Here is a 27086-nt window from a genome sequence, read left to right as displayed (position 1 = left end):
TGATGGATCGTTTTCTCCCTTTTTGATTCTATCAGCTAGTATTAGCAACACTAGTCTTGTTTGTGTGATCCCTTTGACTCTTAGACCTATCAGTGTGATCAATTGTGAACAGAAATTGATCACTTGGACTAGTGAGATGGCAGTGGTACATGCCACCTTGATGGGATTTCATTGGGATCCCCTGGCATGATTCTAACTCCACCATTTGGGGGTACTGCCTTTTTTGATGGCCTGTTCTTTCTTCTGGGATCTCACTCACAGAGATCTTTTATTTAGGTCTTTTTTTTTTTTTTTTTGCCACAGTGTCTTGGCTTTCCATGTCTGCAAAGCTCTCATGCACTATTAGGCTAGATCTGAATGCCTTAAGGGTTGATTCTGAGGCCAGAGTGCTGTTTAGGGTGTTTGCCATTCTATGAGTCTGCTGTGTATCCTGTTTCCCATGGAGGATCATTCTCTCCTTTTTAATTCTATCAATTATTCAGACACTGGTTTTGTTTATGTAATCCTTTTGACACTTATTCCTATCTTGTTGATCACTTTAACAAATAAGATGGCATTGGAACATGCCACCTTGATGGGATTGAATTGAAATTCCCTGGTAAGTTTCTACCTCTACCATTAGGGGTAAGTCCGAGTGAGCATGTGCCAAAGTGTACATCTCCTCCCTCTCTTATTCCCACTATTATATTTAACAGGGATCACTTTTCAGTTGAATTTAAACACCTAAGAATAATTGTGTTAAGAGTTTAACCAATGGTCTTAAGTAGAACAACAACAAAAAAACACTAAAAGGAATAAAATAGTAGGTTGTTCCTCAACAGTCAGGACAAGGGCTGATCAACTCATTGTTTTCATAGTGTCCATTTCACTTCAACATTTTTCCTTTTAGGTGCACAGATATTTGTCACCAATCGGGGAGAACATATATTTGTCCCTTTGTGACTGGCTTATTTTGCTCAGCATGATGTTTTCCAGATTCCTCCATTTTGTTGCAAATGTCTGGATTTCTTTTTTTTTTTTTTTTTTTTTTTTTTTTACTGTCATTAGTATTCTATAGAGTACATATCCCATAATTTCTTTATACAGTCTTCTATGATGGGCATTAAGCTGATTCAGGTTTCTGAGGAATCTCCAAACTGCATCAGACTACCTCTTAAGACCTTCAGCTGAATGATGAAGCCCATCTAACTCATGGATATAATCTACTTTACAGTATATATATATATATATATATATATCACACTATACTGTTTTACATTGCAATTTAATCAAAATATATGTTCACAGCAACACTTACATTGGTGTTTAACCAAAGATTTGGATACTGTGGCCAATTCAACACCTAATAATTACCTTCACAGTCACTTATATTCTAATATAGACTGCATGTCGATATATCAGCATTTTCTATTTTGCTGTTCACATTTTCTTATTCTATCAATTTAATTTCTCTTCCTCCAGCTAATTTGTATTTTCACAGATTTTAAAGAAATTCTCTTTTGTAATGTGATGCTGGCCTATCTCTGCTGTAGTTGCTGGTAGTCATCAAATTTGATTGCTTTTTGTGCTAATTCTTAAACCTTCAGATCTTGGCCTTTTTCTGTTCTGTATATTTTATTTTTAAATTTCTTGTGTGAATAGAAGATCTTTCTATAGTCAATTTTGTGATGAATGAAGAAAATCTGCCAGCATAGTGCTACTCTTGAAAAGTCTCTTATCTTAAAGATCTTTTTTATTTAGTGAAAAACTATAGATTGGCCAATCCCAACATTTCCTGTCTAGTTTTTCATCATTTTAGATCTAATTTTTATTGATGACTCCTTTGGACTAAATCTTTGTGACTCCTTACCACTGTCATGCATGTGTTGATGTTCCTATTAATGTGATTCCAGAGAGTTCCCTGTCCCTCTACATTTGAATACAAACTTCTATGGACCAGGAAGAGAATTCACTAAACACCAAATCTGTCAGTGCCCTGGTCATGGACTGCTCTTTCCCAGAGCTATGAGAAGTTAATTTCCGGGGTTATAAACATGTAGTCTTTGATATGCTGTTGTAGCAGCCTGAATGTACTAAGACATTGTTGAACACAATAGAAATTAAACATCAAAAGTGCAATCCACTTGTTATATATTTTAATTAAGTGCAGGCTTCATTATTTGCAGAACTTTAAATATGTTCTTCCACATGTCACCTAATTAATAAATTGCTACTTGCTACTAGGATATTCACAGAACTTCAAAATATTAGAAGCTGATGTACTTAAAACACAGAACAGGTTCTGCTGTGCATCAGGTGACCAAGAAATAACATTCTATAAATATTGAATTAATTAACTTTGCATGCTTATCTTTATGGGAAAGACATACTGTGTGGATAAAATGAAATATAAAATATGACATAACACAAACAATTTGAAAATGAAATTGGAGAATGCAACTTGAATACATAAAACACATAAGTATCATGAATAACATTATTTGAAGATAATGCAAACCTGTCGTTCCCCCTCTTCATGGAGGAACGACACTAAACCCTGCCTAGGCTTCATATCCGAGTCACAGCACCATTATGTCGCTCCCCCTCTTCGTGGAGGAACGACACAGGACCCTGCATTGTTCTTTCGTCTGCTCGGCCCTTCCCGGGTTTGCTGCTGGTTCTTCCCGGGTTGGCTACCGTCCCTTCCACCTCCGTGGAAGGGCGGTTCCCCCTAGCCACTTTCCCCACTTCCGCAGGAGAGTGGCACACCGCCGGCCGGCTCTCTCGGGGGCTGCACAGGTGTTCCCCTTAGATGTTCCTGGTGCATGTTGTCTCTCTCCTCCTTTATAGTCCTCTTCCACCAATCCCAACTCTGCTACCCACACGCTGAGTACGCTGCTCTCCTCCAATCAGGAGCAGGTCCTACAGTTTATTGGTTGAACTGGAGGCAGCTGTGTAGAAGCTGCTTCTCCCTTCTCAGCGCCATATTGTGGGAGAGCAGATGCATAGAATAAGTCTTAATTCCAGTAACTTAGTCTAGTCCGAGTTGCTCCCCACACAAACCCTAATACTGTATTATACTATTCAAAATAAACCACTGCACAATAGAGTGATTTTTTAAAATAATCAAGAATTAATTTCAAAAGGTAGAAATGATAGCTGACAAAAATTTCTAAGACTGTGTATAAATCTCAAACTCCTTCCATGAGGCCACCATCACCTCAATTCCCAAACCAAACAAAGATACAAAAAATAGAACTATAGACCAATATCACTGGTAAACTTAAGAGCAAAAATCTTCAACAAAATACTAGCTCCATAAATCAAACAATATGTCAGAAAGATGATTCACCTGGAACAAGTAGGATTTATCTCAGGTATGCAAGGATAGTTCAACATATGCAGATCAATAAATGCGACACATCACATTGACAAATTGAATATTAAAAATCGTATGATTACTTCAATAGATGCAGAGGAAGCATTTGATAAAATACAACATTCTTTCTTTTTTTTTTATTTTTTGACAGGCAGAGTGGGCAGTGAGAGAGAGAGAGAGAAAGGTCTTCCTTTGCCGTTGGTTCACCCTCCAATGGCCTGTGCAGCCGGCACACTGCGGCTGGCGCACCGCGCTGATCCAATGGCAGGAGCCAGGTACTTATCCTGGTCTCCCATGGGGTGCAGGGCCCAAGCACTTGGGCCATCCTCCACTGCACTCCCGGGCCACAGCAGAGAGCTGGCCTGGAAGAGGGGCAACCGGGACAGAATGCGGCACCCCGACCGGGACTAGAACCCGGTGTGCTGGCGCCGCAAGGCGGAGGATTAGCCTAGTGAGCCGCGGCGCTGGCTACAACATTCTTTCAACATAAAAACATGATCAAATTGGGTATGGAAGGAACATTCCTTAACACAATCAAGGCACAATGATAAACTCACAGCCAGCATCTACTAAATGGGGAAAAGCTGGAAGCATTCCCACTAAAATCCAGAACTGCATAAGGATGCCCACTTTCACCACTGCTGTTTAGCACAGTCCTGGAAGTTTTGGCTAGAGTCTTTGGTCAAGAAAAAGAAATCAAAGGGATACAAATTGGAAAGGAGGAAGTCAGATTATTCCTATTTCCAGATGACATGATCATATATATATATGTGTGTGTGTGTGTGTGTGTGTATGTATATATAGATATATATGTGTATGTGTGTGTGTGTGTGTACCAAAAGAATCCACTGAGAGATTACTAGAACTCATAAGAGAGTTTGATAAAGTGGCAGGCTCCAAAATTAACAAACACGAATCAATAGCCTTTGTACACACAGATAATGCCATGGCTGCTGAAAAATAAATTCTAAGATCAGTCCCATTAGCAATTGCTACCAAAAATTTAAACACTGTGGAATAAAGTTAACAAAGGAGACGAAAGGTCTCTATGATGAAAATCACAAAACATGAAAGAATTAAATAGAAGATACAAACAAATAGAAAATTCTCTCATGTTAATGGATTGGAAGATATAAAATCACTGAAATGTCCACACTACCAAAAGAAGTTTACAAACCCAATGTGATTCCAATCAAAATACCACATACATTGATCTCAGGTCTTGAAAAAATGATGCTAATATTCATAAAGCAATATTAGCAAAAAAAAAAAAAAAGCTTGAGTCACTATAATACCAGATTTCAAGACATACTACAGAGCACTTATAATCAAAAAAGGCTGGTACTGGCAGAAAAGCAGACATTAGACCAATGGAACAGAATAGAAACTCCAGAAATCAATTACATGCATCTACAACCATCTAATCTTTGACAAAGGAGCTAAAATCAATCCACAAGAAAAGGACAGTCTCTTCAACAAATGGTGCTGGCAAAATAGGATGTGCAGAAGTATGAAAAAATACCCCTTTGTTAAACCTTATACAGAAATCTATTCAAAATGCATGAAGGATCTAAATCTATGATCTGATACCATCAAATTTCTAGAGAACTTTGGAGATATTTTGCAAGACATGGGCATAGGCCAAGACTTCTTGGAATAGACACAGGCAACACAGGCAATCAAACAAAAAATAGACGAATAGAATTACATTAAGCTAACAAACTTCAGCATTGTAAAGGAAACAGCAAAATATAGAGACAACTGACAGAATAAGAGAAAATATTAGTAAACTATGCAACTGATAAAAGACTAATACCCAGAATCTGTAATGAGTTCAGGGAACTTAACCACAGCAAAACAAACAATATAGTTAAGAAATGAACAAAAAACTTGAACAGATGTTTTTCAAAAGAGGAAATTCAAATGGCCAGCAGACACATGAGGAAATTCTCAAGATCACTAGCCATCAGGGAAATGCAAATAAAAACCACAATGAGATTTTACTTCACCCCAGTTGGAATGGCTCTCATACAGAAATGAACAAACCATAAATCCTGGTAAGTATGTAGGGAAATCCACTGTTGGTACAAATGCAAACTAATATAGCCATTATGGAAGACAGTATGGAGATTCCTCAGAAAACTGAAAATAGACCTACCATATGACCCAGCCACTATACCCTTGAGAATTTACCAAAGGAAATGAAATTAGCATATGAAAGAGTTATCTATATCTCAATGTTTATTGCAATTCAATTCATAATAGCTTAGATACAGAATCAACCAAATGTCCATCAACTGATGACTGGATAAAGAAATTGTGGTATGTGTGTACATGTGTGTATGTACATATATATATGTGTATATATATATATATGTGTATATATATATATAATAGAATACTATTCAGCCTAAACAAGAATGAAATCCTATCTTTTGCAACAAAATACATGCAACTGTAAACCGTTATATTTAGTGAAATTGGCTAGTCTCAAAAAGACAAATACCAGGCCAGCGCTGCGGCTCACTAGGCTAATCCTCCGCATTGAGGCGCCGGCACACCAGGCTCTAGTCCCGGTCGGGGCACCAGATTCTGTCCTGGTTGCCCCTCTTCCAGGCCAGCTCTCTGCTGTGGCCCGGGAGTGCAGTGGAGGATGGCCCAAGTCCTTGGGCCCTGCACCCCATGGGAGACCAGGAGGAAGCACCTGGCTCCTGTCATCAGATCAGCGCAGTGCGCCAGCTGCATCACGCCAGCCGCGGCGGCCATTGGAGGGTGAACCAACGGCAAAGGAAGACCTTTCTCTCTGTCTCTCTCTCTCACTGCCCACTCTGTCTGTCAAAAAAAATAAAAAAAAAAATTAAAAAAGACAAATACCATATGTTTTCCCTGATCTGTGTTAACTAATAGAGGAACAAAAACGTAATTATATTAGTGAAGTTGAATTTTGAAATTTGATGATTGTTTACAGCCTTTGTCTCTACTATTGAGGAACAGTGTTTTTCTTCTTACTATTTGTTGAACTCTTTACTGAGTATAGGGTTAATCATAGTATAAAATAAACTGAAAGTAGATCATTCTAAAAATTAAGAGAAAGAATAAGAAAGATAGGAGGAGGAAGGGTGGGAATGTGGAGTGAGAGTATAGAGTAGGAAGTATCATTATGAATTTGGTTCCCCTTAAAAATGTAAAGTCCTCCAATAACTGAAATTTGTCACGCCATATTGGTCAGATTGGAAAGAAAATGTTGTGGAATAGGACAGCTTAGAATGCAGTTAAAGAATCTTATCTTTGAATCCAGGCAAAATAGAAATGAAACTCTGAGAAATTATGTTAAGGACACTGTTACTGTTTTATAAACACTGATCAGATGTCACAGAAAACCTGCCAAAGAATTTCCATGAAAATATGTTTATAAAGATTGTATTTAACCTGCAAAACAAAAACAATCAAGAAATGAGAGATAGAGAGAAAGAAAAGGCTTGAAAAGAATTTCCAGTAATTCACAACTATGAGTGATCTAAGTGGAAGAGAAGCATTGGAAACAAATTATCTTCTAAGAATAAAACATCCAAATAAAGTATTTATAAAAATAATATTAAGTGCCAGTCTTCAGTGTTATAAAATGTGCTGCCTTTGCACAGTACATAATTCAAGCTAATTTGCTTTTCTCACTACATGTATAACAAAATCTCACTGGAGTAGTCATCAGTGACTTATTGGTGATATAAAATAACTGAAATTATCAACAGATAAAATTAATGAGAAGGTTTAGAGGATGGAATCATAGCACATGTCAGCAATTTCTCAAGTTGGAAATTACCTAAATATAATTGCATATCTCTGCTGAACCTAAAGTTCAGCAACTTGAAAGGTTATTGAATTATGCATGTATTAACAAGATACCATATACCTAAAAGTGGAAAAATAACAGAGAAATGGTTTAAAATATATGGGGACAAGAAATCTATTAATAACACTAGGGATTACATTATATTATATATCAGCTAACATAAATATAAATATAAGGCTAATATAAATGTTTCACTTATAATTTCTCATGTTAATCATTGTCACCACCAAAATTCAGTTGAGCTTTAAAAAGAACTGACTTTATGTATCTGCATCTAGTTGAAGTTTGTTTGCTAAAACACATGAATTAGAATTATTTAAGCTTTTTTACCATATAGTCACACAAATAGATAACATGAGTTGAAGAACATTTACTAACTTATTGCCTTGCTGATGGGTTATGTTTCTTTAAAAGATACATAGATGATATAAATTACATCTAGGATTTTTCCTTTTGCAATTAAAATAAAACAAATATTACTTCAATAAGTTATTTTCATCAGTAAACTTGACTACTTAATGTATACTACATTAAAAAGTGTAGCAATTTTTCATATATAATTCCCTTTAAAACGAATGATAGCTGGGATTTTAATCTATCATATCTATCCATATTTTAAAGAAAAAGATGTTATCTACAATGTATTCACATGATTTAGGCGTATTAAAAGGTAAAATCTAAATTGCTAAGAGACATGTGAAGAAAATATCAACCAAAATTCAAAAAGCAGTCCATTTTAAGGGAACAGAGAAACTCAGTTTTCTGATGGATGCCGGTTTTTTTCCTTTCAAGTCCTTAGATGTAAAACATAGTTTCAAACTATAGCCTAAAAATACACTTGAACCCTCAGAACTGCCTGAAAACTTGATAGCAAAAATATGTGCATTCATAAGATATATTTGTGTTTAAACATTTTCAAATCTTTTTAAGACAATGTAAATCCAATCTATATTCTATTGGATTCATAACACTTTAATGTCATTCCAAGTACACAAAAACTACAGATGCTGGTAAACAAAGTATCTTCAAAATGAATGAGAAAATACTATTTTAGAACAGGATACTTAGACAAGGCTTTTCCTGGTGTTATGGGTACACATATTATATAATATAACTTTTATTTGGATAATAATAGCCCCTGTTAGAAAATAGAGCTGCTTATTTACTTTTTTTAGTTTTATTTGACAAATATACACACATTGCACACATTAATGCTTAGTTAAACTGAGCCATATAACAGATACATTACCTCACATACTCATTTTACTTTTTCTAGTAAGAACAGTTAAAGTCTACTTAGTTAGTTATTTTCTTTTTTTTTTTTTTAATTTTTTGACAGGCAGAGTGGATAGTGAGAGAGAGAGGTAGAAAGGTCTTCCTTTTTCCGTTGGTTCACCCTGCAATGGGCACTGCGGCCAGTGTGCACTGCGGCCGGCGCACCAAGCTGATCCGAAGCCAGGGGCCAGGTGCTTCTCCTGGTCTCCCATGCGGATGCAGGGCCCAAGGACTTGGGCCATCCTCCACTGTCTTCCCAGGCCACAGCAGAGAGCTGGACTGGAAGAGGAGCAACTGGGACAGAACCCGGTGCCCCAACCAGGACTAGAATCCAGGGTGCCGATGCCACAGGCGGAGGATTAGCCTATTGAGCTGCGGTGCCGGCCAGTTATTTTCAAGATTATAATACGTTGTTATTCGCTAAAGTCATTCCTGTTTAACTGATATTATGTGCCATTAAAACTATATTTTATCTTTAAAACTTACATATTTTAATTAATTAGGGAATATGTTAAACACTATGGATTTTAGACATTTAAAAATGACATCAGTGGAATATATATTGCTCATTTCTGTGAAAAACATATGTTTATATGTCTTATACAAATCTACACCTGCATTATCATTCTTCCTTCCCCAGGCTAAAATTAAAATAGCAATCCTCCACTCATTTCCTGGTTGAAAGATGATTTAATGATTTATAACTTATTCATAATGTCATCACTGTCACAATATAGAGAAAATCTTCCCACCAATTTTTGTTCTCATCACCTCTCATGATAGTATTGCAATATTAGGTAAAATAATATATTTTCATTATGTTATATCTAAGCAAGAGCCAATCAATATTGATTCAAAGAAACAAAAGCAATTACTCTTTCATTTTGTAGCTATTTATGTTCATTAGGATAAAATGTTGTTTTTTTACATATATAACTGTATGTAGTTATTAACTTTATAAAAGTAAATAATTTTGCAATTTGCCTTTCAATAAATTTGTAATTGTTCAAGAACATGAGTTTTACTCATGCCACACCCCGTCTAAAGCCATCCACTTGCAATTCAATCTTCCAATTTCTATTTGAATTGTTTATGTTTAGTGTCTTGCATTACCCATTCCTTATTGCTATAAAACACCTGATACTGTGTAGTTTGTGAGGAAAGGGATTTATTTTTGACTCATGTTTCTGGAAGTCCACAAGCATGGTGTTGGGATCTCATTAGCGTTTTCTGAGAACTTCGTGATGCTCCATGCATTTCAGAAAAGCAAAAAAGCAAACAGGTGCGCATGAAAGAGAGAGAATACAATGAGTAACTGATTTATACCATGCTGCTCTCATGGCAGCTAGTCCAGTCGTGAGAAAGAACTCTCATGCCAAATAGCACTAATTCATACATGGGAGGTCTGGCCTCATAACCCAAACACCTTTCTTCCAATGCACACCTCACAACACTGTCACACTGAAGACTTAAGCTTCAACATGAGTTCAGAGGGAAGTAATCATACGCAAACCACAGCAGGACTAAGTAATCAGGCTTAGTCTATATAAAAATACAATTACTGTTTAATTTTGTTATTCTTTATTTTTCTTGTATAAAATATGGTGTGTAATACCAAAAGCTGTAGATTTTTTATTCAATGCATCATAGGATTTCCAATCACAGATATCCTCCATAGATTCACTGTGCAATGGTACCTTGTACTAATTTTTTGATTGACATTTTACATTGTTGGAACATATATTTAATTAGTCTTTTGAAAAGGATGGGATCATGCTCTTTATTGCACTATAGTCCATAAATATATGAAAGTATTCACATTAATTGAAATTTTTAAGATGATTCAAAGAAATTTTAGCATTATGAAGAGAGAATATAATATTCATAGTAAGTCAATCAATACTTCTTGTTAAGTTTACTCAGTATCCTCTCACATGGATTTTAACATATTTAGGAAATAAGTTCCATTTCTATAAGTACAATATATTTATTGCTCATTAGATATAGCATAATAATTATCACTTTAAAATATAATGCAAAATTTCTAGAATTGTATATGTTTTAAGAAGCATGTATTCGAATATAAACAACTAGAATCCTTGATTACTTATAAGTATCAGGCAACTTTCTACACAGTTAACCTTTATTGAATAATGTAATCCTCACAATAATCCTTTCACATTGATAGCAAAAATATCTACATTTGTAGATTAAGAATTGCCTTAGGCACAAAGAAATTTAGTAGCTGTTCAAAGTCAAATATTCACCACTCTGTGCATATTTACCAGATAAATGATAATTTCTTATTATTCATACCAAAAGAATTACCTACCTTTAAGATAAAAATATGGTATAAACATAATAAATTCTCTCACAACCTTGTATTTGTTCAAATGTGCACTGTTTCTAAATAGTATAATCTACATCACTTTTCCACAAGTTTTACACTTTTTCAATAGTTATACAAAGAAAACAAACATTTTTTTAAAATTTATCTCACCTTAACACAAGTATAATTCATTTTATAAGAATTATCCCCTGGACTAATAATTCTGCCAATTTACCATTTATTTCAGTAACTTGAATTCTAGTATAGTCTACTATACTTAATATTAATAGTTGTAATTAATAGTATTAATTAATACTAAATTAATAGTATTAATTTTAATTTTAATTAATAGTATTAATTTTAGACTGTTAATATTAAATCTAACATGTTTTCCCTGAATTTCATTCAAAGATGCCATAATTTCACAGAGTTATGCATTTTTATTAATGAAGACAATGATAAAAGACATGTATGTTATGTGTGAAGAACTTTCAAGGAAGATAAGAAAAATGAAATATACACTCATCCTGCTATTTTATAATTTTCTCCTGAATATAATAAATATTTTATTATAAACATGTACATGCTTGTGAAAATAAACACATTCCACAGAATAATGACATGGATGTTTACTCTGTGGAATGATGCACTAGTTTCTGCAACTATATTTATGTTAATAGAAGGATAAATATTTTAATAAAAAATAGGAGTATTTCACTAGAAATTTATGGTTTTCTCCCCTCACCTTTCATGAATCTTCCTGGGTACATGTTTCACACACATGTATCAGACTCCCTTGTCTTCTATGTAGCCATTTTATGGTTAACCGGATGGGTATGTATGCAAAAGACATTTCCAGGCCAACTGCACTCCAACAGGCACACACAATTCCATGTATCATTGTACTTTTTGTTCACTCTTGATCCAGACAAATGTTTAAGACTTCAAGCTCATAATGAAATATAGATCCAAAGGATGCAAAGAAACATTGTCTTCAAATGAGTTTTATACACACATAGAATACTAAAAGATATGTAATGTATATGTGTGAAATTCACATCTTGAGATTTGATTATTGTTTATAGCCCCCATCTATACTCCTGTGGAATAGTGGCTTTTCTCCTTGCTGTCTGTTGAATTCTTCAGTTAGTGGAGGACTAAGCTTTAATTCATAAAATTAAAATAACAGTATGTCACTGAAAATATTGAAATTAAGAAAAGAAGGAAGAGGGAGGAGTAGGAGCAAGGGATAAAGCGAATGAAGGTGGGCAATATCTTAAAATTGTATATGTGGAATAATTGAAATACAGTCCCTTCATATAAATAAATAAATAAAAATTTTGAAGTGGTAGGAGGAGTAGTATTGGTCCTGCGTGATTTTTTACATTACACGTAAGAGCATCCTACGCAAGAAATTCATCTTCTCCACCCAAATAAACACTCTCACGACTGGTTAAAATATACAGTAAATCTCAGACAGGCATGTGGCTCCAATCATTAAGATGCTGGTTAAGATCAGAGTACCTGGGTTTGAAACAAAGCCCTGGCTCCTGATTCTAGCTTCCTGCTAAAGCAACTTTGGAATGCACTAGGTGATGGCTCAGATAAGTCGGTTCCTGTAACCCATATGGGAGACCTGGATTTAGTCCCTCATTCTTTGGTTCATCCAGTCTAGCCCTGCACATTGTGGTCACTGAGAGGAGAATCAGCAGCTGAGTTCTCTGCACCTGCTCCCTCTGTCTCTTTGCCTCTAGAATTTAAAAAAAATCTGAAACCATGTTAAATATTTTCAGTATACCCAACAGTATTCAAGAACTGTTTTAGTGTATTTATTCTTAAATTTTTATTAATATAAAGAAAACAGATTTCATGTGGATCATTGATTTAAAAGAATCTAAGAAAATAACCTTACTTCCCTGCTTCCCCAAACAGCTTATTTTGAAGTAAATTTTACTGGATTTTTCTAACTTATTTATTCCATCAAAGTCAGCACATAATGTTGAATTAGTTCACATAAAGTTGAAATTACTGAAATAAATTAGGTCATTATTTACATAAATATATAATTAACTTTTGTATGAAAATATATTTATCAGGTATAGTATGAAAACTTGTGGTTGCCATATGATTTGCTATAAATTTATAAAAGTTGTCTTCACTGAATTGTGTCCATTACATAATAATATATCCTACTTTCTACACTTTATGATATTTGTCATGAGTCCTACATTAAGTGATATTAATATCCCTGATTTCAAAAACAGTATATGTGGATATATGCATTTGTGGATATATATAAATATACATATAGAGTGAGTATGGCAAATTGATAAAATTGTCAAATATATGTGTGCTCCTTGAATTCTTATTTTAACTTTTCTGTGTTGTATGAAATGATATTTTTAAACATTTTATTTATATATTTAAAGGTACAGTTACAGAGAGGAAGAGAGAGAGAGAGAGAGAGAGAGAGGTCTTCCATTCTCTGGTTCACTTCTCAGATGGCCGCAATAGCCAGAGCTGTGCCAATCTGAGGCCAGGAGTCAGGAGCTTCCTCTGGGTCTCCCATGTGGGTGCAGGGCCCAAGGATTTGGGCCATCCTTAACTGCTTTCACAGGCCATAGCAGAGAGCGGGATCAGAACTGGAGCAACTGGGACTCGAACTGGTGCTCATATGGGATGCTGGCACTGCAGGCAGCGACCCTACCCACTAAGCCACAGTACAGGAGGCTCATTTGCTTACTTGTAAACAGATCTATTCTGTCTAATAAGAAATAATATTTCACTGAATTCATAAAACTGTAGCTAGAAAATAAGTGACCTTAATGAATTGTCTTTTGGGAGAGCAGGTAAGATAATTTTCAGATATAATTCTATTACATGCTCACTCTTTTCTTTCAATGTTTCCCTTCAGTAAATTAAATTCAAATGAGACAAAAAGTTCATGTTTTAACATGCCATCCTTGTCCTTTCCTCAGTTTGATTTTAAGAAATGTCTGTTTCAGAAAAAAAAAAAAAACCTTAATGTTACTTTTACTTATATAGTTTGATAATTTTCAAGTAGACAATTGTCATCAGTTGTAAGTGAATCAAGTGCCTTTTGTGAATAACAGAAGTATTTATCCTATAATTTGTCATGGATACATCTTCATTAGTGTGTACTGAGTTAAGACAGGTTTATATGCATCTCTGTCTTCACAGTTAGAAACTTATGAGAGTCTTCCTGTTTGTTGTTCCAATATCTTGAATTTTATAGGCCTTCTGTAGACTTACTGTATACTTGGCTACTCTTATGATTAATTCTCGAACCAGCAACAAGCCTAGTAAGCACAAAAATAGGCTTTGAGAGCACTGGTACAGTTTCTTGCCTGGAATGGAAATAAAATTCAAAATGATTTGGTTAACAAAACATATTAAGTACATAAATAGATACAAATAACTCAACAAACCCCATTAATTTCTACTGGGCTTTTACTAATAGATAAACTATATATATATATATATATATATATCTAAAGATTTATTTATTTATTTGAAAGAGTTACACAGGAGAGCAAGAGAGAGGAGAGGCAGAAAGAGAGAGACAGAGAGAGAGAGAGAGAGGTCTTTCATCCGCTGGCTCACTCTCCTCCTATTGGCTGCAATGGCTGGAGCTACACCGATCCAAAGCCAGGAGCCAGTAGCCTCTTCTCAGTCTCCCACATGGGTGCAGGGGCCCAAGCACTTGGGCCATCCTCCACTGCCTTTCCGGGCCACAGCAGAGAGCTGGACTGGAAGAGGAGCAACCGGGAATAGAACCCGCCGCCCATATGGGGTGCAGGCACCACAGGCGGAGGATCAACCAAGTGAGCCACAGCACTGGCCCCCAACACTTTTTATTCTTAATTAATATGTGAGATAGAAAGAGCGAACTCTCATACCTTCATTCATACCATAAACGCATGAAGTTGAGGGGCTTCTGCTATGCCAGTACTAAGAGGTGTGAATGCAATCTAAATCTCTAACAGGAGTTGGTGGAATCGAACTGTTAGAGACATCACCTGCTGCCTCCAAAGTTGAGTGTTAGCAGGAAGTTAGAATCAGGAGTGGAGCCAGGACTGGCTGATAAGGGATGTGATACCACAATCAGCATCTTAACCACCATGCCAATATCTATTCGAAAGTGACACTTTTCTAAGATGTGCTATATTTAAATATAAAACTTCATTCTTATAAAAGCAAAATCATTTTTCAAATTAATAGACAGCTATATTTTAAAGTTATATGAAAACATAAAATAAGAAACAAACTAAATATGTGAAATAATTTAAGAAGAAACATCTAAAAAAAAAACCCACATAATATATAAACAGTAGAAAGTCCAGAAAACTTAAAAAGAATCAACTTAATGAATGGAAAAATAACAGAAAAAAATAGAGGAAGCTGAAAAATGTAAACTTTCCACCTTAAACATCAGCTATGCCACAACCACTGCTACAATTATGTCCAACAAACCCACCAACAGCATAAAAAATAACCATCAACACAATGATTACCATCACCACCTCCAATACAACTGTCAACAGTATCAACAATACCTCTGTAACACTAATCTTAAGAATGTATTATCCTTTATTGTAAAAATGTATCCCATACTTCTCTTACTGTACAACTGTAGTCTGAGTTTGCCATTTTATCACCAACACTGGAAGAAGTTACACAAAGTGTGGCAGATTGGCCCTTTACCTCAGCCCGTATGTCTATTTACCATCCAGTGGCCAAAAGCTACTGAGGATAAAAAAGCAGTATGCTAAGTTTTAGACCGCATAGAAATCTAAAAGTTTCAAATTAACAATAGGACATCTGTGTATGTGTATGTGTGTGTGTGTGTGTGTGTGTGTGTTTTAAAATTCACATGGAGTTAGATCAGTTTTTCTCACTCTAATACTCTTACATGCAACTGTCAAGGGTCGTGGGAAGGTAATAAACAGAGATGACTAAAACAGAGACCCTTCCAGGAACCATATAGAGTAAATAAATATTTTTTAGTTAATTTGAAAAGTATATGTATGTGAAAATGCTTAGAAATAAAAATAGAAAATGTTACAACATTGAGACACAAATTAACCCTATAGCCTTTTTAAGAGGATAATCAAGGGGAATAAAATATAATTAAGAAACACAAGCGCCAAAAGAGATTACAGAGTCGAAAAACCTGAGAAAAGTCCTTTACATTCAGAATCAGGAGACACAACTTGATTGAAAAATAACAGCCCAGTTATTCTAATCTTAAGGGCTGATTGAAGGATACTCAACTTTTTTATAAGACCAATTTAATATATCTTTTTACTTTGAGTAGAGAAAAAGATATTTGACAGATACATAATGTTAATTCCTCTCTATCATATTTACCAACATCCTTGATAATTTCTTTATCCTTTCCTATCATTGTTGAATGTATACTATTTCTTGACCTTCTTTGGATATTTTAACAAAAAATAAAATCTCCTTAGTGTGCTGGTAGATTGAGAATGCAGTACTTCACCACTACTACACTGCAGATTCACTAGAATATGAGTATAGCTATAAATTAGAAGAAAAGGTAACCAATGTAAGCAAGTGAAACTCTTTTTTTAAGATTTATTTATTTATTTGAAAGGCAGAGTTACAGAGAGGCAGAGGCGAAAAGAGAGAGAGACAGAGACAGAGAAAATGTGTTCCAACGCTGGTTCACTCCTCAGATGGCTGCAATAGCCAGCGCTGCACAGATCCGAAGACAGCACTTAGGAGCTTCTTTCAGGTCTCCCACACAGGTACAAGGGCCCAGGGACTTGGGCCATCTTCTACTACTTTTCCAGACCATAGCAGAGAGCTGGATTGGAAGCAGAGCAGTCGGGATTGAACCAATGCCCATATGGGATGCTGGTACCGCAGATGGTGGCTTTACCCCCTACATCTGAGCACTGGCCCCAGTAAGTGAAACTCTTAAACATCGTAATTGGGGATAACTACTTGAAAATTGAATTAAAGTAACTTTCTACCTAGAATTTTATAATACGATAAAATCAGTAATTCATTATAGTGATTAAGGACTTCTTTATAAGTTCAAGGGCATGCTAATTTTAGGTTATCAGACCATTTTTAAAAATCCGTAAAAAGGGGCCAGCACTGTGGCTCAGTGGGTTGATGCCCTAGCCTGAAGCGCTGGCATCCTTTCCAAATTCCTAACAGGGATCACTTTTCAGTTAAAATTTAAACACCTAAGAATAATTGTGTGTTAATTACAGAGTTAATTCTTGTGGGGAGCAACTCGGACTAGACTAAGTTACTGGAATTAAGACTTATTCTATGCATCTGCTCTCCCACAATATGGCGCTGAGAAGGGGGAAACAGCTTCTACACAGCTGCCTCCAGTTCAACCAATAAACTGTAGGACCTGCTCCTGATTGGAGGAGAGCAGCGTACTCAGCGTGTGGGTAGCAGAGTTGGGATTGGTGGAAGAGGACTATAAAGGAGGAGAGACAACATGCACCAGGAACATCTAGGAGGAACATCTATCTGAAGGAACACCTGTGCAGCCCCTGAGAGAGCCGGCCGGCGGTGTGCCACTCCCCTGCGGAAGTGGGGAAAGTGGCTAGGGGGAACCGCCCTTCCACGGAGGTGGAAGGGACGGTAGCCAACCCGGGAAGAACCAGCAGCAAACCCGGGGAGGGCCGAGCAGACAAAAGAACAGCGCAGGGTCCTGTGTCGTTCCTCCACAAAGACGGGGAGCGACAATTCTCTTTTTAAATTTTATGTTTGGCAACATATTTTATATCTGTAGTTATAAGAAATCATATAGTTATTGTGTTATCCTAAAAACTACAAAGTTACAAACTGAAATAATCTCAAGGCTAATGATAGATTAAATGGCCATAGAAATTCTCATCCATCCCACTTATACTCTTCAGTGACCATTAAAAGTAAAAATATTTTACAGGAACCCTTAATCTAAAAGTGTACATTATCTCAGTGAGAGTAGTATTCTTAGGAACAGGTTTTTACCCTGAAGGAAATCTGAGATACTTAGGTTTTCAATATAGTGGAGATTTTCTAAATAATTTGAAGTTCCCAAAAGGCAATAAAATGTGTGAGGTTTACTCTCACTCTACTTATCTGTTAGATTACAGGTGGGAAATGGAATGTCTGCAAATATAATATTGTAAAGACTATCAGGGGAGGGAAAATAAATTTTCATTAAACTTAGATATTCTAAACTATGAGGGAAAAATCTTAAAACAGCAATGAAAGTGCTCATATTAAAACATTTTACTTTTACAAATGGTATTTCTGGAGGTATAGTTACATATCTGCTTCATTCTAACAGTTATTATAGGTCATTATTTTTTCTCAGAGACCTATCTAGTGGAACAAAGCTGTGATATCCCTGAATTAAGATAATTTACTGAGTTCAATGTTTATTTAGATAATTCTCCCAGTCAAATATTTCAAGAGACTTCCATCTCCCAGAGGAATGAGATCTCCTTTTAAGTTTTTTTCTGAGAGCAACTCAGTCATGTGAACATATTCCCTAAGCCTTTTGAGTAGAGCAAGGTAATTCTACATTTTCCCCTAAAAAGAGTGAAGTTTAGATTCAATAACAGCATTACAAGTGTTACATTTGTGTGTACATTTTTAACGTTATTACTTGTTGTTTAATATTATTTAATTCAATTTTAAACTTTCTTGTTTGAGAGTTAGAGAGACATCCAGAGGGAGACACAGAGACAGACACAGAAATCTCCTATCTGTTAGTTCATTTTGCAAATGTTTGCAGTAGCCAGGATTAGACTAGCAGTGAATGTACAACCTGAAAATTCAACTCAGGTCTTCCAGTTCAGTGCGGGGATCCATTTACTTGAGCTGTTACCACTGTCCAACAAATCATTATATAAAAATGGGATATTATAGTTTGTGATCTTACATAATATTATCTGATTTATATGCTTGTCTCTAGGTGGGATTATGAGTTTTAGATAATTCCACTCATGAAAATCACTTCATTTAAAAATTCACAAAACATCTTATTAGCAAATTTTCGTTTCATCAGATATTTATGTATAAATAAAATAACTCTGCTAGTAGTATAAGGTAAGTTCTTCCTTAGGTTAGATTGATTATTTTTAACCATTCTCCCACAACCCTTTCATGTTTTTCATAGTTCAATATACAGAAAGACAAAATAAAGATACTTCATGAGGTCCATGGAAAAATGAAATTAAAGATAAGTTTATTTTAAGGCAAATGATTTTGAAATCCATGCATAGCTTCTTCATAATACACATTTTCCATGGACTTTTAAGAATCCATCGTGTGCATGAATTTCACAATTTTTTGCACTAAAATAAACTATCTTTTAATTCCATTTTGAAGTACTCTCATATGTAGTCTTAGCCCCCTATGAATGTTTATGCATCTTGGTAACTGACTATATGCAACACATAAGCAAAAATATTACATCTGATGAGTATTAAATGGCCAGTTCCCCAGTTCCACTCTTTATATAGTAGCTGACATTAGACTTAAAAGTTTGCATGTTGATCACAACATTAATTCATTTTTATTTCAAATATTTGTGAATTGTTTGTATATCAGGGGAATATTTTTTGTAAGATAATCTAGTTCTAGCCGGCACCCCAGCTCACTAGGCTAATCCTCCACCTAGCGGCGCCGGCACACCGGGTTATAGTCCTGGTCGGGGCGCCGGATTCTGTCCCGGTTGCCCCTCTTCCAGGCCAGCTCTCTGCTGTGGCCAGGGAGTGCAGTGGAGGATGGCCCTAGTATTTGGGCCCTGCACCCCATGGGAGACCAGGATAAGCACCTGACTCCTGGCTTGGGATCAGCACGATGCGCCGGCCACAGCGGCCATTGGAGGGTGAACCAACGGCAAAAAAGAAGACCTTTCTCTCTGTCTCTCTTTCTCACTGTCCACTCTGCCTGTCAAAAAAAAAAAAAAAAAAAAAAAAGATAATCTAGTTCTTCAGAATCCCAATTTTTGTTGTTATTGTTGTTACTTTTTATTTTTTAATTTAAAATTTTTATCTATATAAATGGAACAAATTTCATGTATCTCGCACATACGATTTTAAGTACATAATGACACTTCCTACCTCATCTTCCCTCAATCCTTCACTTCCACCCTTCCTCCTTCTTTCCTTCTTTTTTTCAACTTTTTTTCAACTTTTATTTAATAAATGTGAATTTCCAAAATACAATTTTTGGATTATAGTGGCTTTTCCCCCATAACCTCCCTTCCACCTGCAACCATCCCATCTTCCACTCCCTCTCCCATCCCATTTTTCATCAAGATTCATTTTCAATTATCTTTATATATAGAAGATCAACTTAGTATATACTAAGTAAAAATTTCAACAGTGTTGCTACTGTTGTTTTCGATTTATTTATTTATTTATTTGAAAGAGTTACAGTGGGGGAAGAAGAGAGAGTGAGGAAAATTCCTTCTTCAAATTCATACCTCAGATGGCTGCAACAGCTAGGGCTGGGCCAGACTGAAGATAAGAGCCAGAAGTAACATCCGGGTCTCTGATGTGAGTTGCTGAGGCCCAGACACTTGGATCATCTTCCACTGCTTTCTCCTTGCCATTATGAGGTAGCTGGATCAGAAGTGGCAGAGACGGGACTCAAACCTGTGCCCGCATGGGATGCCAGTGCCATAGGTGGAAGTTTTAATGACTATGCCATAACACCAGTCCCCAAGTTTTTAGCTAAAATATCTACTGAAATACTCATAAAATAACAGGAATATTAAACATAAAACAGAGTATAACACAAGCCTGATTCTAATGGTGGTAGTTTTGTTTGTATGTTATAAGAAGAACAGCAATAGAAACACAAAACATAGCAAAACAAGTCAGGAACACCAAAGTATCTCCATTAACAACTTTATGTTTGGGGGCAGTAAAACAATCTCCCTTGAGTAACATATAATTAGTAAGGATAAAAAAATGTATTAGAAAGTCATACTGAGTTCTACAATCAGCAACAGACTTCATTTAATTTCTACACATCATCTACATTAAATTCTTATCGTTTTCTGAAGTTAAATAGCTCATTAATTCATTGAACATCGCTTTATTGCAGTGTGAAGGTTTGGGAATCTAGATACGAAAAGGGGATGTACTCTGTCATTGAGGATCACAGGGGCTAATAGAGGAGATAAGCACATCTTCAAGTGCTTTTTAGTATAATATTCTAAGTGACATAATAGTAGTGTGTTAAAGATAGGGAAGAGGAGAATAGAGAAATATATTTCAAGTTGGGTTGAAGTGGACCTTAGGAACAGATATAAAGAAAGCACATGGGATACTGGCATCCCATAACTAAGCTCCTGGGTCTGAGTGACTGCTTCACTCTTGATTCTAGCTTTCTGCTAAACTAGTTCCTGGGAGGCAGAAGCTAAAGGCTGATGGGAGATTCAGATTGAGCTTCTGGCCCTTGGTGTTAGTCTAGCCAGCCCTCGTATTTGCAGGCATTTGAGGAGTATAGCAGCAAATAGAAAATCTGTGTGTCTCTGTATCTCTCTCTCTCTTTTTTCTATCTCTGTCTCTCTGAAACTTTAACCAAATAAAGTAAACACAGTGTTTTTTAAAAAAATACAAACCAAATAAGTAATTCAATAGAATTATTTAAAATTGTATATAATGATAGGTTTGAAATTTGTATTCACTTAAAAATATTATTTAGTGGGTTGGGTGTTGTGGCATAGTGGGTACAGGTCCTGCTTGGATGCCTGCATCCCTTTTCAGAGTGCCAGTTTCAGTTCCATCTACTCTGCTTCCAATCCAGCTCCCTGCAGATGTGCCTAGGAAGCAGTAGATAACTGTTGAAGTACTTGAGTTCCTGCTACCCATGTGGGAAACCCAGGTGGAGTTCCTGGTTTCTGGCTTTAGCCTGGCACTGCCCCAGCTATTGTAGCCATTTGAGTAGAGAACCAGTGGATAGAAGATATCTCTCTCTCTTCCTCTCTCTCTCACTCTCATTTACCAAAATAGAAGAACAGATTATGGAGAATGGGGGCAGGAGGGTGGAGAGAAGGAGGAGGGAAGAGGAAGAGAGGAAGAAAGAGAAGAGAAGAAGAGCATAGAAATACATAAGAGCTCTGGGTAATGCAGGTAAGTTAAGTATAAATCAGTCACAGTCCGGGTTTCCCACATTGGTGCAGGGCCCCAAGGACTTGCGCCGTGAAAAGTTCCTGTTTCTAATGGGCCATGTTAGAGATACTGGGCTGGATTTACAATTCTGTTATCCGACCTGACTGATATATGATTTTTTTTTTTTTTTTGACAGGCAGAGTGGACAGTGAGAGAGACAGAGAGAAAGGTCTTCCTTTGCCGTTGATTCACCCTCCAATGGCCGCCAAGGTTGGCATGCTGCGGCCGGCCCACCACACTGATCTGAAGCTGGGAGCCAGGTGCTTCTCCTGGTCTCCCATGCGGGTGCAGGGCCCAAGCACTTGGGCCATCCTCCACTGCACTCCCAGGCCATAGCAGAGAGCTGGCCTGGAAGAGGGGCAACCGGGACAGAATCCGGTGCCCCAACCAGGACTAGAACCCGGTGTGCCGGCGCCACTAGGTGGAGGATTAGCCTAGTGAGCCATGGAGCCAGCTGATACATGATCTTTAAAGTGCTACTTAGCATTCTCCAAGCTTCTATATGTACAACTGAAGCTTTCTCTTTGGCTGTCTGTGTCGTTCTGTCTCATCTCTCTCTTTCCTTCACTATCTCTCTCTATTTGTGTACCAGACTTTTGCTAAGTGATTTTAAATAAAACATTTATTGCTGCATAATGCATATGCATGTGTTTATCAAGAATTCAGGAATTGAATTTGTCTCTGTATTTACTTTGCTGTAAAAAGAGTTAATCAAATGTCACCATGCACTGCCGCAGATTATGACTAGAAGACGATTCTTGCATGTAATGTGAAAAACTATTTTAAATATGACATATGTATGTTTTAATATCTGATTATTAACTCATTGGAATTAGATGAAAGGGAATATCATGTTCAATCTTCCTTGTGAATCTCTGTTTTCTTTACAATTGCATAAGAGTTCACAGGAATTGTTAGGTGAAGGCAAATGAAACATAGCTTATTTATGTTGAGACATTGTTTACTGACTGGTTTCACTTCAGAGGGTTTAAAAAGTCTTGACAGCTACAGATACTTGCTTGCAGTTGGAGACATAAAAGATCTCTCTGCTAAACAAATTTATCCATGCTGATGTCTTATCCTTCCACAGTTGATGGATGCAATGCCAATCCTGAAATGAATTCATTTATTGCATTTCCAATGAAAATTTTCTAGATCTTAATTTTTCACCATCTTACTTTTTATTTGAAATTTTAAATGCTTTCTTTTAATACCTTGAATTTTACTATGACTAATAATAAACTTTTACTTATCTATGTTATTTCATTAAAAAACAGGCATATTAGAATTCATGTGACTAAAGTTTCTAAATCAAGATATTTGAAAGCTCCAGTGAGATGTGGATGTGTTTTCAATTAATTTTTAAATCAAATTTGAAATGTTCACAGCAGTTCTTTTGACATTAGAAAACTTATTCTGAATTTTTCATTTCATGTCATGGGTAGGTCCCATAATTTATCCATTTATATTTTTATTAATGCATGTATATATTATAGCAGGGAGCTTTTCATCATATAATTGATTTATTTGGCATTAACCTCTTGATTTTATCACGAAATAAAGACTTTTGCTTTATCAACAGCATCAATAATGTAATAGAATAAAAGAATTAAACTGTGCTTGGTCCAAATGACAAATATTTATATAAACCTTTGACAATCTCATGCCCATTAGAGTATGCCACACTGAATTTAGAATGACCTCTCTACTATACCTAATCACCAAGGAAACACTACATGCTCTTAGCTTGACATTTCTACTTTTCAATACTCATAACCAACTATTCTCTTTCTAGATATTTTCAGTTAGCATAAATATGATAATATTTTGGATTCAGATTTACATAAACAATTCATGCTTGTCTGAGTAATTTTTACCTCTTTATAAGGGTAAATTTTGTATTTAGAAAATAAATTCTGCTAACAGAATTCTTAACACCTGATGTCATCTGTAACACTATAAATAACATAGAAAAATAACTTATTTGATCTGATAATATAATTATTTCCATTTTCCATGGAACATTAAAAATATTGTGAAAAGGATAAATATTACTGTTAAAAGTTTGTGAAAAATAAAACAGATTTTTATTATAAATATGCATAAAAGTTTGTCTTTGAGATTATCAATTTTCCTAACATTTCTAAAGTATAAAAATAACAGTATTATATGTATATCTTATATTGCACAGAAGTTTTGCTTGAAGTCAAATTATGTTAGTTGTAGACAGTAACAGTACTGGGCCAGTGTTGTGGCACAGCCACTGCCTGCAGCGCCAGCATCCCATATGGGCAACTTTGAGATCCATTTCTGATCCAGAGGCCTCTATCGCACCTGGGAAAGCATCAAAAGATGGGCGAAGTGCTTGGGTCCCTGTACCCACATGGAGGACCTGGAAGAAGCTCAAGGGTTTTGGCTTCAGCATGGAACATCCCCAGCCATCACAACCATATGAGCAGTGAACCCAGAGATGGAAGATCCCTCTTTATGTGTCTGTCTGTCTGTCTCTCTCTCTCTCTCTCTGTAAGTCTTTCAAATAAATAAAAAATTGAGCATTTAATTTGTTAAAAAGGTTTTATTTATCTATTTGAAATACAGGGAGAGAGAGAGAGAGAGAGAGAAAGCAAAAGAGAAAGAGAGAGAGACAGAGATAGAGAGAGGTCTCTCATCCACTGATTCACTTCCCAAATGGCCACAATGGCTGGGGTTGGACCAGGCCAAACACAGGAGTCAGGAACTTCTTCTAGGTCTCCCACATTGGTGCAGGGGCCCAAGCACTTGTGCAATTTCCTCCTGTTTTTCCAGGCACATTAGCAGTGAGCTGGATCGGAAATGGAGCAGCCAGGACTCAAACCAGTGCACATATGGGATGCTGCCACTATCGTTGGAGGCTTAACCTTCCATGCTACAGCACCAGCCCCTGAGTATTTACATTTTTAAAAACTGATTAATTAATTTGAGAAGCTTAGAGACATAAATAGAAACACATATACATATAGCTCCTATTCCCTGATTCACTATCCTAATGCCTAAAAATAAATAAGAGCTTGTAATCTGAAATTAGTCCTGGCCACCCGCAGGGTGACAGAAATAAAACTGTTTGAGTCATCATGTTCTGTACCCCTAGTCTGTAATATTTCAGACTGAATCTGGATTCAGAAACCAAAGTTAAGTATTGAGCCCAAGAACTTCAAATGATATGTGGGCTTCTTAAGTACTAGTCAAAATGCCAGCCTTGAGTAGTTTTTAAGAGCTGATGAATGTAGTCTGTTTGAAATATGGAAGAGCAACGAAACTATCACTATACTGTTGAGTGTAGTAGGAGTGATACTGGTACTTCTTTAATAGTTTAAAATATCTGGATTAAATATTGGTCATAGATTAATAGGACAGTTGCAATTTATTGCTACTAAAGAAAAAAAACAATAAGATTGGAACAGGAGTAATGTCTATTAGAGGAATTTCAGCTTTCACAAATGGAAAGGGATATAAATTTCACAGTAAGGAAAATGGTTGGCAGTTATGGATTATTTCCTGAAACCACCTAGAGAAGTAGTGGTTTATATTGCCAGGTCTGTGTAAGGAAGGAATATCACCTCAGATTATAAAAACTAATACCTGTTCTTGCAGAAATTAATGGAAAGAAATATATGGTCCTTCTAATGAGTAAAAGTGGTTTACCATAGGCATAGTGCTTAATCTGTATATAAAAAGAAGAGTTCATTAATGTCATCGTTATAGAGACAGTAGTGCCACATATTTGTGCTATGCAATCAACTGGTCCTGTTTAGATTGACATGTGGCTCTTGGAAAATATAGGATCATACAGCAATTTAGGGTAAATGATAACCTAGAGTGCAAACAAGTAAAGTTTAGAAAGTTAACTGGGGTAGCTATTTCTATTAATAATCTGAATGAGACCAAAATTAATAAAATCAGAGATGAAAAAGGAAATGTAACAAATACCAGAGAAATAAAAAGAATCATCAGGAATTAACACAAAGATCTATATGCCAACAAATTGGAAAATGTAGAAGAAAAGGAAATTCATGAACACATACAATCTTCAAAAATTGAGTCATGAAAACACAGACCAATATCCAAGATGGAGAATGAATCAGTAATAAAGACCCTCCCAACAAAGAAAAGCCCAGGACCAGATGGCTTCACTGCTGAATTCTAGCAGACTTTTAAAGACAAACTACTTCCAGTTCTTCTTAAGCTATTCAAAACATTTCAAAGAGAGGGAACCCTCCCAAACTCCTTTTATGAGACCAGAGCTGCTTCAATTCCTAAACGGAAGAAGATGCCCCAGAGAAAGAAAACTATAGACCAATATCACTGAAGAAAATAGATGCGAAAACCTCAACAAAATATTAGCTAATCGAATCCAACAACACATCAGAAAAATCATTCAGCTGAACCATGTGGGATTTTTCTGTGGTATACAGGGATGGTTCCACATTCACAAAACAATAATATTATACATCACATTAGCAAACTGAAGAATAAAAATCATATGATTATCTCAACAGATGCAGAGAAATCCATATGATAAAAAACAATATTCTTTCATTATGAAAAACTTAAGTTAATTGGGCATAGAAGTAACATTCCCCAACAAAATCAAGACAATTTATGATAAACTCACAGCCAGCATCATCTGAATGGGGATAAGTTGGAAGCATTCCCACTGAGATATGGACCTGAACAAGGATGCCCATTTTCACTAAGGTTATCCAGTATAGTCTTGAAAGTATTTTTCAGAGCCATTGGGTAAAAATAAGAAATCAAGCAAATACAAATTGGAAAAGCAGAAGTCAAAATACCCTTAATTGTAGATTACATATTTCTATATGTAATCCAAACTGTAGCACTGAGAGACTATTGGAATTTGTGAAAGTGTTTAGTGAAATGGCAGGATATAAAATTAACCAACAAAAATCAATAGCCTTCATAAACATAGACAATGCCATGGCTGAGAAATAATTTCTATGATCAGTACCATTCACAGTAACTACCAAAATTTAAATACCTTGTAATAAAATTAACCAAGGAGGTAAAAAGTCTCTATGATGAAAATTA

At 35.9% G+C, this 27086-nt stretch overlaps 1 pseudogene; it reads right to left on the bottom strand.

Moving 5' to 3' along the window:
- Positions 1 to 26725, bottom strand: part of LOC100351771 (tax1-binding protein 3 pseudogene) — a 145320-nt pseudogene extending 118595 nt beyond the window's left edge.
- Positions 26726 to 27086: the final 361 nt, after the last annotated feature.

Source organism: Oryctolagus cuniculus, chromosome 4, assembly GCF_964237555.1.
Source record: "Oryctolagus cuniculus chromosome 4, mOryCun1.1, whole genome shotgun sequence".
Taxonomy (NCBI): Eukaryota; Metazoa; Chordata; class Mammalia; order Lagomorpha; family Leporidae; genus Oryctolagus; species Oryctolagus cuniculus.
This window is presented reverse-complemented; position numbering and strand designations above follow the sequence as displayed.